Here is a 15,690-nt window from a genome sequence, read left to right as displayed (position 1 = left end):
AAAACTCGAGAGAGTCTTTGGCCTACTCCTCCTATAGGTGTGTAGTGACATATAATTGGTCACTTAGCAGCACAGCGCTTGTTGCTGGAAGAGAAAGGGATCTGCAGTTTCAGCAGCCCTGACAGCAGATCACGTGATAGACCAGAGAGAGGGATGTAGGGGAAAGGTTACAGAGGGGGCACGTGAGGGAAGCCCGGGAACCCGCGAGTAGGTTCCAGAAAGAAGGTGTGGCCAAGGTGGAGCGAGGCCAGGCTGGGAGGATAAAAGGGGGCCCCGAGCGGGAACTTGGGGCTGTCGTTTGGAGTGGGATCCCGTCGTGCTGCTGGAGTCTTCTTCGCCGTCTACGCCTTCACCATCCCGGCATTGCCAGTCAGGCAGTCTGCCAGCTGTCCTGACTGGGAGCTGTAGTTACTTTGTGTGAACTGTTAAGGCTGTTAATAAACAGTGCCTCCTACTCTTAGTGTATCTGACCAATTCCCTACAGGTGTACCCATACATCACCCCCCCCTCCCCCCCACTAATAAACACTACGTGCCAAATCAACAAACTGCGGTATATATGTTTATGCTATTGACGGGATAAAGGTAGTATGGTGTGGGGAGTTGGGGGGAGGCGGAGGGTGGATTAATGGAACTTAAACCAATATTTTCAACCCTGCCTGTGCCAGGAAAATTGAATCATGTATGTATGTTGAACTTATTTTGCATCGTGCATAAAAAAACACGTGATAATTGGAGGTGCATGTGAACGGACAACAAACTGAACACAACTATTCTAGATTTGAAGTTTTCGTGACTGCAGGGATCCATAACTCTTTGGTTCTTTCGGTAAAGTCACGTTGGTGAAGATTAAAATAATAAAAGAAAAATGAAAAATAACTCAAATAAATCACGACGTTTCGGGCGCAACACAAGCGTCCATCATCAGGTGGGGACAACCACAGCGACCTCAGCAACTGTGTTCGCTGTGGTTGTCCCCACCTGATTACGGACGCTTGTGTTGCGCCCGAAACATCGTGATTTAATTTAGTTTTTTTTGTCACCTACGTGACTTTACCGAAAAAACCAAAGAGTATGAACACAACAACAATCATTATTTGGTTATTTCGGTAAAGTCACGTAGATATAAAAATGAAGTGCAGTGGTTTGCACACTGACCTCTAAACCCTGGTCACCTGAGTTCGATTCCCAGCCAGGGCTAACTGACTATTAACTAAATATATATTTTGTCAGGTAAGGCTCAAGGATGTATAGAACTCTTTGTCAAAAGCGACCTGGCTATCACAAATATCTAAAGAAAGTGGCCTATCGTCACGGAGACGTTTATAGTAGCCAAATACTCAATATGCGTGATGTTGATTCCAAATGTGGAGGGGAAAACCAGAGGACCCGGATAAAAATCCCCGTGACCAAGGGGAGAGAGACATGCAAATTCCAAACATGCAACAGGCGTCAGGGTTGTGATCGAATCCACGACCTGTATACCAGGTGTGATCAGAATCAGAATCAGAAAGGGTTTTATTCGCCATGAAAGCTCACACCGACACGGAATTTGCTTTGGCAGGATGTTGCATACATTCAACATATAGGAATCTAAAATCTTAAATAAGTTTTAAACAAGTCTTACTATAATAAGGGTTAAAAGTCTAACACCAAGAGGCTGAAGTATATAAAATTGAATAAATATCGAATATAAAATAGCTTTAAGATATAATTTAAAAATACAAATAGGTTAACATAGTTCATATCGGCAAGGTGTCATTATGTAGATAAAATGTAAACATCTCACTAGCCACCGTGTCCGTGACGTGATGGAAAGTGTCGAGCCAGATGATTTCTTGCACGAACGCACGCAAGAACGAGGAAGTTCACACAAAATATATTACACTCCCTCCGGGCACATACCACATTTCATCGTTACAGACAAGACAGGCTCCTGCCTGTCCTTATGTATACAATGGTAGAAATACCAATAGAAAAAGAGCACTCTTCGTCAGTGGTATTTTCCCCTTATCAAACGATCAATCATTGTCAGCCAGCAGAAAATCAACGCTGAACAAATGCCTCTCCAAATCGCACTTTAATCTACCCCTAGATCATCCGGTGATGCGAAAAACGCTGACCCAGCACCTGACCCAGCACCTGCCACGCAAGGCATGACTTCTGTGCTCTGTTTTCTTCAGTGGGGCCGTCCTCTTGGATGCATTTCTTTGGCTGCCACTCAACATCGTTGACCATGAACTATGTATGTGTGCATGTGTATGTATGTCTTTGTATGTATGTGGCGAGCGGTGGCGCATTGGTTAGTTGTTGTGTGCAACGAACCCGGCGACCAGAGTAGGTGGCCAGCACCACGTCTGGCTTTGTTTGTCTCCCCAGTGGCGACGTTTACTACACATTGGATCAGGTACTCATTTGAGGCTGAGTTGACCTAGGGGAGGCCTAGAGTCGGTTAATTTCGCCGCTGGTGTTGGTGGCCGTGAGCGGGTATCAAACTCTGCCGGGTTGACAGTGCAGTGTATCGCTAACCGCTCCGCTACCGCTCCCCACACTTAAAATTTTTCACACACACACTCATTCACTCTCACACATTCACTCACTCTGATAAAACGGGAGAACGTACACAACTCTATACACTGAAAGGCGCCCCAGTGGAGAATTGGAGTTAGACCATTTTTTGCTGTAAGGCACAAGTAAGGAATTTCAAGAAGTTTAACACGTAGGCTTTCGCGACTAATATCCATAATAGAGATTTTTTGGGCTAGATTGCGTAAATATATAAACTTGATGATGATGATGATTTTTTTAAGTTTTAATTCTCATGATGATGATACTACAATGAGAGAATTAAAACGTAAAAATTATAGCCATTTTAAATATAAAAGCGGAGTTGTGGTTGTGAATTAGCTGTGAGAGAGGCACCGTGTTCCATTCTGCTCATACACATCAAAACAAGCCAGATGTTAACTCCCTCGCGTGGTATACAAGAGGTCGTGGGTTCGATCCCGACACCGACGCATGTTGTGTATTTAGATTGTGCGCGTCTCTCTCTCTCTCTCTCCCCATGGTCGTGTAGATTTTTCTCCGGGTCGTCTGGTAATTTTCGCTCCAAATTTAAAAACGTCCGCTATCGGGTATTTGGCTGCTGCTGCAGATTTCCACGTGATAAGCCACTTCGTTGAGTTATCATTCGTGGCCAGGTTGCTTCTGAAAATGAGCTATATATCTCAGCAACAGCCAAATACTACAAATGCATGTTTTTTTTAATGTCGAGGGGAAAATAACCGGAGGACCCTGAGAAAAATCCATGCGACCATGACGGATACAGAGAGAGACACGGAAACTCCAAAAACAGGCATCATCAGGGTCGGGGTCGAACCCACGACCTCCTGTATACCAGGGGAGATAGTTAACATCTCCATAGCCACCGTGATCTCACGTAGTAAACTAGTGTAGTCTGCGCTCATATGAATGTAGAAATAGCACAACCACACGAACTCTCTCCTGTGAGCTCTCTGTGGCCAAGCATCAGCTTCGGCTTTGTCGTTCAGCTCTTGAACATATTTTGCTGACATGCCCAGGGATATACTGTACATCTTTCCCACGCAATCGCTAAAAGCCGTGCAAACTTACGACAAATATTCAACGGAGGTATTAGGAAGGAACAAAAATCCATCAAAAGTCAACCGAAGCGATTTCCTGGCTGATATGCAGAATCAGAGGTATCGTATGTTTTGCACAAAATTATCGTGAACGTAGTCGTGGGTTTAACTCTCCGACACAAAACAACCAGTTAGTGCTGAACTAGTAAACTAATTGTACACGTTTTGTGTTCCGTGACACAAACCCCTTACTGATATTCGCTGTGTCAGGTGGTGATGGTGGCTGATTTAAAGCTACATTTATATTTTTAAGCGATTTAACCAGAAATAAAATCCTTTATTACCGAAAATACTGAGGTTTTGTGACAATAATTACTTAATATTTTAACTAACTTTTATATTCCTCAACAACCAAAATATGAAATAATAACCTTCCCTATATAAGATGGCTATTATCTGGTAAAGTAACTGTTTTTTTTCTTGGAGCAATCGACAGAAACGATGGCATTGTCCAGAAAAAAAATGTGGCAGGTACCATTCCTGGCAAAAACACGAAAAGTCTGCCTTCTTTATTCACAAAGTACCATGGAGTACCTTCCCCTGGAGGCAGGAGCGACAGTGCCCAATTACGATTTAGTGATACGCGACAGATATCGCAACAGCGCGGTGTTGCACTTACCGACTTTTAAAATTGTTGAGAAAGGAGCTGAAAATCTCAGACTAGGCGTGATTATCGATCTTCAAACAAAGTCAGCGGACACTCACATGATGTATCTGTGTGCGCATATATGTATAGGAGTTAAGGGGCCATCCATATAGCACGTACGCAAAATCTATCAAAACTTGACCCCGACTCTCCCCCCTTTACACACACGTACTTTTTACACCCCAACCCAAAACACGTACGTACGCTTGACGCACCCCCCCACCTCGAATCCTACAGAACTTCCGATATTTGATCCACGCAGAAAACAAAGCAAACAGATAGTTTGCCTGTCTCCCTGCAGTCGTGTGGATTTTCCTCTGTGTCATCGGGTTTTTCCCTCTACATTTAGAAACACGCGTTCAGAGTATTTGGCTGCTGCTATACATTTCCACGTGGTAATAAGCCACTTCGTTGAGCTGCAACCATCTGTGACAGCCATGTCGCTTCTGAAAAAGAGCGAAAAATTCTCAGTGGGCTTTACACCTGGTACAATATCAAAGTTAGTATTGTTCACCTAACTCCAAGAAGCGAGCCTTGCTCCCATGGTGTACGCGGAATCATCAGTCACTCGGCATATCGGTAACGACATTGAAGGAAGCTTGGCAGTTGAAAGCTTTGGGCAGTTTCAGTCCCAGTCATTTCTGCTATTATAGGATCACCAACAGTGGAGGAAAAGCCAACGAATTGGCTGCATCAGCTTCTAGTTACCGAACGAATGCATGCCAATATTGTGCTCATTACACACAAAGCGCTTTCCACAAGTGAGCGACGATAACTTGCTGCTGATATCCTCAAGGTGCATAAACTATCATCATGGGAACTATGCTTATCATCGCAGCAGCAGTGGCTTTTGGCTAACCACTGAACAAAGAGGGGCCACCGCTTTGTGCGGCGCTTTCAGGTGCGCTTCCGCAGCCATCTGGAACGTTCTTCCTTCCGATATTAGGAAGCTACGGGAACTATGTATTTAAATCTAGTTTGAAGACTAATTCGATTTTTTGTTTAGTTCATTGTCCTTGGCCCGCACCTCCGATTATCACGGTTGGATACGTACGGTGCGAAAGAAGTTCAACATACATAACATGAATACATGCAGGTGACCAATTATTCATGGAATCCGGTTTCTATATTCCAAGACTATTTCAAAATGAATTTCAAGTGTTAAAAAGGGTTGATGTTAAAATAAATATGTTCATTGCTAGCTTATATTTGAAGAGATATTATAGAAAAGTGACTCGGTGCCAGAGAGTGTTTAAAATGTCAAGAATGCGGAAAAGTACAAAGGTGTGCTGGATATCTGTGGGGGTCTGGCCATTGCATGCAAATTCAGGATTGTGGCTGCGAGATTTGCTGCAGTGATTTAGCGCACTGCCCTCTAAACCCCAGTCACATGAGTTCGATTCCCAGCCGGGACTAATATGTTATTAAAAAAAACTTTTATTTTGCAACAACACCTCCTCTTGATTGTATGTCTAATCGCAATTTATTATAGCCTTCAATTCCTATTAGGCTCGGAGTTATACGCGAGATCAGCCATGTTTCAGACAGACAGTTATTCTAAACGTAAAGGGAAAAACCAGAAGGACCCAGAGGAAAATCCACGCTTATTCTGGGAGAGAGACACACAAACTCTAAATGTACAGCAGCAGGAATCCTCAGGGTCTGGATTGAACTCATACCCTCCTGTATACCAGGCGAGGTAGTTAACATCTCCTAGCCACCGTGGCACCCAGGACTCTGGCAGGGCTTTGTTGTCGTCTTGGTATTATGACGCCTGCAATATCTATTCTAGCAAATTGCAAACATTCGTTGAAATTCGATCTTCCAGCGTGACGGTTGAAGCAATGGAATGTTTAGTTTCTTTAATCCCTCCATCTCTGTCCTCCCCGCACTATAAATGGGTATTCCAGAGTTCGTCGATCAGAGGGTCAGTGCTTCCAGTTCCACCAGTATGTCTGGCCACTATAATGACAGAAGGGCAGTTTATATGAAATATATATTGTACCGAGCTGCTTTGCTCCCACATCTACCCCTCCTTGCTAGCACCATTTCGCATTGGCCAGAGTGATGGGGCGATAACCCCCAAACATGCACAGGGAGCAGTGCCCCTCAAATCCAAAAAGTGAGCTGATAAAGGGGCTGTACGTGTACGTGCTTCGTTCTCAACCAGAAGAAAACCTAGAGACCTCTGTCCATCCGCTGATGCATAAAGAGCCACCAAAATCAACGTCAGTCATTTTCGTTTGTGTTTATTGTTGTTGTTACATCATTCCAAGTGATAGACAGTGAAGAATCGTGAAAAATAGGGGGGGGGGGGGGGATGGTTAATATATAACTTTCACGTAGGGGCGTCATGATGGCAAGATGTTAACTACCTTGCCTGGTATATAGGAGGTCGTGGGTTCGATTCCGATCCTGACGCCTCTATATTTGGAGTTTGCATGCGTCTCTCCCATAAGATACCCGAGTTTGATTCCCGCTCACGGCACCAACACCAGCGGCGATTATCTGAACCGGCCTTGGGCCTCCCCTAGGTCGACTCAGCCTTAAATGAGTACCTGATCCGATGTGTAGTAAACATTGCCACTTGGGAGACAAACGAAGCCAGACATGGTGCTGGCCAGCTACTCGGGTCACTGGGTTTGTAGAGCATTACAGCTAAGCAATGCGCCACTGCTCGCCACATACATATAAAGACATGCATACGTACACACATACATAGTTCATGGTCAACGATGTTGAGTGGCAATCAAAGGAGTGCAACCAAGAGGACGGCCGCACTGAAGGAAATGGAGCACGAAGTCACGCCGAGCGTGGCAGGTGCTGGGTGAGCGTTTGTCACATCGCCGGGTCATCTAGGGGTAGATCAGAGTGCGATTTGGAGAGGCCTTTGTTCAGTGGTGACTTTATCCTTATGGCGGTACCAAATAATGCAAAATGGCCGAGGCAATTGAATATTTTATTTCTGGGACACTATTTGTTCGGGGTGGAGAGTGAGGTAGTAGAGTGAATCGTTACATCCTTGAGGATAGAGATTTTGTTCGGGTCTACTGTGGGCGTTGCAAGTGTGTCGCTAAATGCCCTTTGAAAGATGGATGAGGCTCGCTGCCTGTTGGCCATAAACTGTGCGTGTGAAAAGGCAAAAAAACATATTTTGTTCTGTCCAATTTATTTCAAGGTCGTAGCACCAGATGAGACGAATAAGTAATTTAGAAGTCTCATAGTAGATTATTATTTTATGCAGGCTGTCTCACAAGCTCGTGGTCGAACTCTCCCATGCACCCTGCGATGAGTTTTTTTTTCCATGAAAGTCAAACTGATGTTTCAGCTTTCAATGCTGGAAAATAGCCAAAGTAAGTGAAAACCAAATTCAATGTGCTTTATGTATGGGTGTGTGCAGCCATAACAGATGTGCTAATCAGCCAAATGAAATTGAACATTTTACCTGCAATTTTTCATGCATATATAGTCTTTGGTGACTGGGCTTAGACCATCAAATGCACTTGAGAACCCAGTTAAATTACAAGTGACTGTAACCTAGATTCAAACCTATATCCCAGTGGTTCTGGCTTAGCTCCCTGACCGATGAAGCACCCATCATTTAACAGTTGTACAGGCGAATTTAAACTTTGAATAGTGCATCGTATACAGCTCGTCGAGATGATTCGATTGCCGTATCGTCGACCATCAGACTTAAAATGACTGCATCATGCACAATATGCGATAGCCGGGTACTATGGTACCCCCGGATACCCTCTTAAGGTTCATATTTAATTACCTCGGTTATTTTGTATTATTTGGAACCCCGGGGTACTGCCATCAGAATAAAATGTTAAAAAGGATGGTATTCACCAACATCAAGTCGTAAATGTTGCAGGAGATATTTGAGAAAAGTGACAAGGTGCCAGAGGGTACGTTTAAAATGGCAAGAATGCGGAAAAATGTTGAGGTTATACCATTGTATGCAAATTCAGGATTGTGGAAGGGAACTTGTATGCAGCGGTTATCGCATTGACCTCTAAACCCCGATCACCTGAGTTTGATTCCCAGCCGGGGCTAACTTACTATTAAATCAATATATACACATCAATAATTGTCATCCAGCAGCAAGTGAACCTTATGGCAGTACCCTATGGTACTATGCTGTCAACGTCTGAGATGCAGTCATTTTTAGTCTGTTGATGGTCGGCGATGCGGCAATCGACTCATCTCGACGAGCTATACACGATGCACTATTCAAAGTTTCAATTATCCTGTACAACTGTTAAATGATGGGTGCTTCATCGGTCAATGAGCTAAGCCAGAAGCACTGGGATATAGATTTTCATCTAGGTTACAGCCACTCGTAATTTAACTTAGTTCTGAAATGTAATTTAATGATCTAAGCCCAGACAATGACTATACAAGTATAAAAAATTGCAGATAAAATGTTCAATTTTATTTGTCTGAATAGCAGATGGCATGATAAAAAAAACTGTCTCGTGGCTGCACAAACACCCATCTACAAAACACACTGAATTTGGTTTTCACTTACTTTGGCTTTATTCCAGCATTGAAAGCTCAAACATCGGTTTGACTTTCATGGGAACGAAACTCATCGCAGGGTGCATGGGAGAGTTTGATCGAGTTTGAGAGACATCCTGCATAAAATAATAATAACAATTCTACTGTGAGACTTCTAAATGGCGTCTTCGTCTCATCATATGGCGCTACGGCCTTGAAATAAATTGGACAGAACAAAATATCCCGTTTTTTTTCCGTTTAACACGCACAGTTTATGGCCAACAGGAAGAGCCTCACTCATCTTTCAAAGGGAATTTAGTGAAAATCTTGCAGCGCAGTAGTACACCCGAACAAAATCGCTATCCTCAGGGGTGTAACGATTCACTCTACTCCCCCACCCTCCACTCCCCGGAAAATAGTGTTCCAGAAATAAAATATTTAATTGGCTTGGTCATTTTTATTATTTGGAACCCCGGGGTACCGCCATTAGGATAATTTAACAGGTAATATAGCTCTGGGCATTAGAGCTGTACGCAGCTACGGTCTGTTCTCCTCTAACGCCACGTGTTTTCACGAACGCGAATTGAACATATGCAACGCGATTAACGTATTCTGGAATGATTTTTTTTATAACGCGGATGCGAATTGGATATTGAAACGCGATTGAGTGACTAACTCTACGTATTGCACACTCTAAATGAAGGACGTGGGCAGGTGCTCCAAATCGAAGGCAAACACATTTATTGTGGTCAATCTGTAAAATGCAACAGCACGTGTCACAAACAGCAATCCCCAACCGAGTCGCCATTAACCACATGACAGGTGTACAAGTCTGGTTAATCAATAACATACTCTTTGGTTCTATTCGGTAAAGTCACGTAGGAAAAAAATAAAACAACAAAAATCACGACGTTTCGGCTACAACACAAGCGGCCTTCATCAGGTGAAGGGACCAGCCTGTCTCGAAGACTGGGCTGGAGTGAAACAGAGCCAAGCTCAGACTGCGACCTTTAAGCTGTGTGAGAGGGATTAAGGTGCCTCGACAAAGGAATTAGCGTAAAAATTAGCATTTGATTGGCGGACTTAGCATGATGAAAGGTGTAGCACGCGGCAGTGCACCTTTAAGCTGTGTGAGAGAGATTAAGGTGCCTTGACAAAGGAGTTAGCGTAAAAATTAGCATTTGATTGGCGGACTTATCATGATGAAAGGTGTAGCACAGTGATCGGCACCGGCAGTGCACCAGCCTGTGCTGCGAAAGTTTGGGGTAACACTACATGAAAAATATACTGTACCAATGAAAATTAATTTAATGTTTAGTTCGATTTAGAACATCTTTACAATGGTTGCTTAATTTGAAACCATCTTCTCGGTTGAAATTGTGTCTGTGCTTGTAGATCTAAATTGCCTCGTGAACAATCAAATGCTAATTTTTTTATGCTAATTCCTTTGTCGAGGCACCTTAATCCCTCTCACACAGCTTAAAGGTCGCAGTCTGAGCTTGGCTCTGTTTCACTCCAGCGCAGTCTTCGAGACAGGCTGGTCCCTTCACCTGATGAAGGCCGCTTGTGTTGTGGCCGAAACGTCGTGATTTTTGTTGTTTTATTTTTTTTATCTACGTGACTTTACCGAATAGAACCAAAGAGTATGGATCCTTGCAGTCACGAAAGCTTCAAATCTAGAATTGATAGCCTCTACGGGGAGGGTTTTCACCTATCTGTTAGAGCTTTTAACAGACAACGGGACAAGAAGTCACAGCTCATCGAGACGCTGACCTTCCTCAAAAGATGCCGCGATCACAAGGTAATACCCATCGCCTTCACACTCACTTCTGCTGCTGTGTCCTCACTGAACTCTAAACAGATTCTGTTTAAGGCCAGCCTCTCTTTAATCTCAGAGAAGATAAGACTACTCCGTTTTGAACTCGATACTTTAGACAGGACTCTTCTACAAGCTCATTTAACGTTAACACAAAAAATGTCACCTTCTGATTGGAACCACGTAGACAACATGACTGCTTCTTCTGCCGATTCAATTTCAATCAAAAGCAAAGCTAACCTAATTGCTAAATTCAACCACCTATCAAAGAAAAACCCGGTTCCACAGATCACAAAACTAGACGCTAACAAAATTGTCATCAATCAGAGTAACACCCCGATTTCGGACAATCTGAAAACAGTATTGGCTAAAGGACTAAATTTCGTTGTCACCCCAAAACATATACCGATAGATGATATCATTTCTCAGGTCGATGTAGCCCTCAAAGGTATAGGACACATCCAAGCAGACGTCGCGAGAGCTGAAAAAGCTACTATTCTTAAGAATGCTAAGAAACCCGTTAGCAACATCAGCAAAGATGAACGCTCTGAACTCGCGAAATTAAAAGAGAGACATGATATAGTCATCCTCTCAGCCGACAAGGGCAATGCCACTGTAATTATGGATAAAAACTCATACAACAATAAAATTCAGGACCTTCTCAATGATGGTAGTTACTCAAAAATTTAAAATGACCCTAATAATAGCCTAACTATAAAAACCAACAAGATCATCACAAGTTCGACCTCCTAATTGAACCAACTAAACGTCCCTCCCTAAAACCTGCTGCAAGACCCCCTAGATTCTATGGTCTTCCAAAGATTCGTAAAGAAGGCACTCCACTACGACCCATCGTATCCACGATCAACTCCCCTACGTATAAGCTAGCACGTTTTCTGTCGGATACCTTGCTACCTTTCACTGGCAAGACCTCCTCAGCAGTACTTAACTCAGCCCAATTGGTTTCTATGGTCAAAGATGTTGTACTGACCCCTGACGATGTCCTTGTCAGCTTCGATGTGATCTCCTTGTTCACCAAGGTCCCGGTACCTGATACCATTGATATAATTGAAAATTTGGTACAATATGGACTAAACCCCGAGGTACCTACGCTGGTCAGGCACTGCCTCACCAACACCTACTTCACTTGGAATGGTTCCTTCTACAAGCAAAATGAGGGTACTCCCATGGGTCCCCCCTTGTTACCAGTGATAGCCAATGTTTTCATGGAGAAATTTGAATCGGATGCCATCCAGACTTCCACCCTCAGACCTTCCCTGTGGAAGAGATATGTGGATGACACTTTCGTCATTTGGCCACATGACCTCCCAGCTCTGAACCTTTTCCTACACCACATCAATTCCAGACATCCCACCATCAAATTCACCATGGAAGTGGAGAAAAATGGCAAGCTACCATTCTTGGATGTTCTGTTTGAGAGGAGACCTGATAGCTCATTGGGGCATTCTGTCTACAGGAAACCCACCCACACAGATTCCTACTTGAAGCCTGATTCCCACCACCACCCAGCCCAAAAGAATTCTCTCATCAAAACTTTATACCATAGGGCTCTTTGCATTTCGGACCAACACCACCTGACCAGTGAATTAAAACATGTACACCTGGCCCTCAAAAGGAATGGATACTCTGACCGTACCATCCGCCAAGCTGTTTCTCCCTCCATACAGAAACAACCACTTGATATTCCGGTCAAAACCATCACACTACCATATATAGCAGGCATTACTAAAAAGATTTCCAAAATTCAAAAAAACACAAGATCCAGGTCCGGTTCAATACAGTACATACAATTCGTGATCTGATCCCATCCGTGAAGGATGTCATTCCTGACTTACAGTACCCCGGGGTTTACAAATTGAGTTGTACCTGCAGTGATTGCTATATCGGGAAGACGAAGCGACATGTCTCTGACTGAATTCGCGAGCACAAATCAGATTTGAAACACGGCAGAACGAATTCTTCTGCCGTAGCTGATCACTGTTACAACACTGTGGGTGTTCACGATATAATTTTCTCCGATACCAAGGTTCTTTGCAAACCCACAGGTTTTTATCAGAGATTTGTTCACGAGGCAATTCAGATCTACAAGCACAGACACAATTTCAACCGAGAAGATGGTTTCAAATTAAGCAACCATTGTAAAGATGTTCTAAATCGAACTAAACATTAAACTAATTTTCATTGGTACAGTATATTTTTTCAAGTAGTGGTACCCCAAACTTTCGCAGCACATGCTGGTGCACTGCCGGTGCCGATCACTGTGCTACACCTTTCATCATAAGTCCGCCAATCAAATGCTATTTTTTACGCTAATTCCTTTGTCAAGGCACCTTAATCCCTCTCACACAGCTTAAAGGTGCACTGCCGCGTGCTACACCTTTCATCATGCTAAGTCCGCCAATCAAATGCAAATTTTTATGCTAATTCCTTTGTCGAGGCACCTTAATCCCTCTCACACAGCTTAAAGGTCGCAGTCTGAGCTTGGCTCTGTTTCACTCCAGCGCAGTCTTCGAGACAGACTGGTCCCTTCACCTGATGAAGGCCGCTTGTGTTGTGGCCGAAACGTCGTGATTTTTGCTGTTTTATATTTTTACCTACGTGACTTTACCGAATAGAACCAAAGAGTATGGATCCTTGCAGTCACGAAAGCTTCAAATCTAGAATTAATCAATTACGGTTTTCCTTAAACCCAATTCGACTTCTGATAAACCATTTGTCTTTGACAGTAAACTTTGCACTTCACTATTCAAATATTACTTTCATCCTAAGCTGTATGTCTAGCTATACCATCCACTTAAATCAGTATCTTACACCCATTACCTGTACTGTATACGTACAATATACGTACTGTACGTGTCACCATGTGTTCTATTCCCAATAGCATTGCAAATAGTTATACTCTGGGTGCATGGGCATGGTTGAAGAATAACAGTATTTGCGTTAAATAATTACAATAATTACAGTACGTCATCCTTTAAAGTGCATATTGCTCAAACCCCTCCTATTCGTTGGTTATCGTACTTGGCGACTTTAACAAAGGTAATCTCAGCCACGAACTCCCCAAATACATACAATTCATTAAATGCCCAACCAGAGAAGGGAACACTCTGGATCACTGTTACACTACAGTCAGTAGAGCCTACCACGCCGTCCCCCGAGCAGCACTAGGACACTCTGACCATGCCATGGTCCACCTGATTCCTGCATACAGGCAGAAACTAAAACTCTGTAAACCTGCTGTGAGGACATCTAAACAGTGGACCAGTGAGGCTGTGGAAGATTTGCGGGCGTGCTTAGACTGTACTGACTGGGATATGTTCACGACTGCTACCAATAGTCTGGATGAACTCACAGAGGCTGTGACGTCCTATATCAGCTTCTGTGAGGACTGCTGTATCCCAACACGTACCAGTGTGAACTTTAACAACAATAAGCCCTGGTTCTCAGCAAAGCTCAGAAGGTTGAGGTTGGAGAAGGAGGAAGCGTTTAGGAGTGGAGATAGAGACAGATTCAAGGAGTCGAAGAACAGGTTTAGCAAAGCGGTGAGAGAGGCTAAACGACTGTACTCAGAGAGACTAAAACACCAGTTCTCTACAAACGACGCTGCTTCTGTCTGGAGAGGGCTCAGGCAGATCACCAACTACAAACCCAGAGCCCCCCACACCACTAACGACTCCCGCCTAGCCAACGACCTGAACGAGTTCTACTGTAGATTTGAAAGACAATTGGACTGTCCTGAACCACCCCTTCCAACCCAAGAGGCCCCATCCCCCACCAATACTACAGAGACGACTATCTCCTTTCAGGAGGGAGAAGTTAATAGACTTTTCAAGAGGCAGAATCCACGCAAAGCAGCCGGGCCGGACTCTGTCTCTCCAGCCACCCTCAGGCACTGCGCTGACCAGCTGTCTCCGGTGTTCACCAACATCTTTAACACCTCCCTGGAGACATGCCATGTACCAGCCTGTCTCAAGTCCTCCACCATCATCCCTGTGCCCAAAAAGCTAAGGCCAACAGGACTAAATGATTACAGACCGGTCGCCCTTACATCTGTGGTAATGAAGTCTTTTGAGCGCCTGGTCCTGGCACACCTCAAAGCCATCACAGACCCTCTCCTGGACCCCCTTCAGTTTGCCTACAGAGCCAACAGGTCTGTGGACGATGCAGTTAACATGGCCCTCCACTTCACCCTACAGCATCTGGACGCCCCAGCATCCTACGCCAGGATCCTGTTTGTGGACTTCAGCTCTGCCTTCAACACCATCATCCCTGCCCTGCTTCAGGACAAGCTCTTCCAGCTGAACGTGCCATACACCACCTGTAAATGGATCACAGACTTCCTGTCTGACAGGAAGCAGTGCGTTAAGCTGGGAACACAAGTCTCTGGCTCCAGGTCCATCAGCACCGGAACTCCTCAGGGCTGCGTCCTTTCCCCTCTGCTCTTCTCCCTGTATACCAACAGCTGCACCTCCAATCATCTGTCCGTCAAACTATTGAAGTTTGCGGATGACACCACCCTCATTGGGCTGATCTCTGGTGGGGATGAGTCTGACTATAGGTGGGAAGCTGACAATCTGGTGACCTGGTGTAGCCAGAACAACTTAGAGCTAAATGCTCTAAAGACAGTTGAGATGGTTGTGGACTTCAGGAAGAATACAGCACCACTCACCCCCATCACCCTGTTAGACTCCCCAGTAAAAATTGTAGAGTCCTTCCGCTTCCTGGGCACTATTCTCTCCCGGGACCTCAAGTGGGAATTGAACATCAGCTCCCTCACCAAGAAAGCTCAACAGAGGATGTACTTTCTACGGCAGCTGAAGAAATTCAACCTGCCAAAGACAATGATGGTGCAATTCTATACAGCGATCATTGAATCCATCCTCACCTCCTCCATAACCGTCTGGTACGCTGCTGCCACTGCCAAGGACAAGAGCAGACTGCAGCGTATCATCCACACTGCTGAGAAGGTAATTGCCTGCAATCTACCGACCCTCGAGGACCTGCACACGACAAGGTCTATGAGGCGAGCGAGGAAGATTATGG

General features: G+C 44.4%; 1 long non-coding RNA gene across 1 annotated transcript in view; it reads right to left on the bottom strand.

The window, feature by feature from the left end:
* Positions 1–15,690, bottom strand: part of LOC116957345 (uncharacterized) — a 183,877-nt gene that overhangs the window by 27,034 nt on the left and 141,153 nt on the right. The window lies entirely within an intron of this gene.

The sequence above is a fragment of the Petromyzon marinus genome, chromosome 72 (genome assembly GCF_048934315.1).
Source record: "Petromyzon marinus isolate PM22_M1 ecotype Great Lakes invasive population chromosome 72, UKy_Petmar_22M1.pri1.0, whole genome shotgun sequence".
NCBI lineage: Eukaryota > Metazoa > Chordata > Hyperoartia > Petromyzontiformes > Petromyzontidae > Petromyzon > Petromyzon marinus.
The sequence above is the reverse complement of the archived record's forward strand: the minus strand, read 5'-3'. Positions and strand labels throughout refer to the sequence as shown.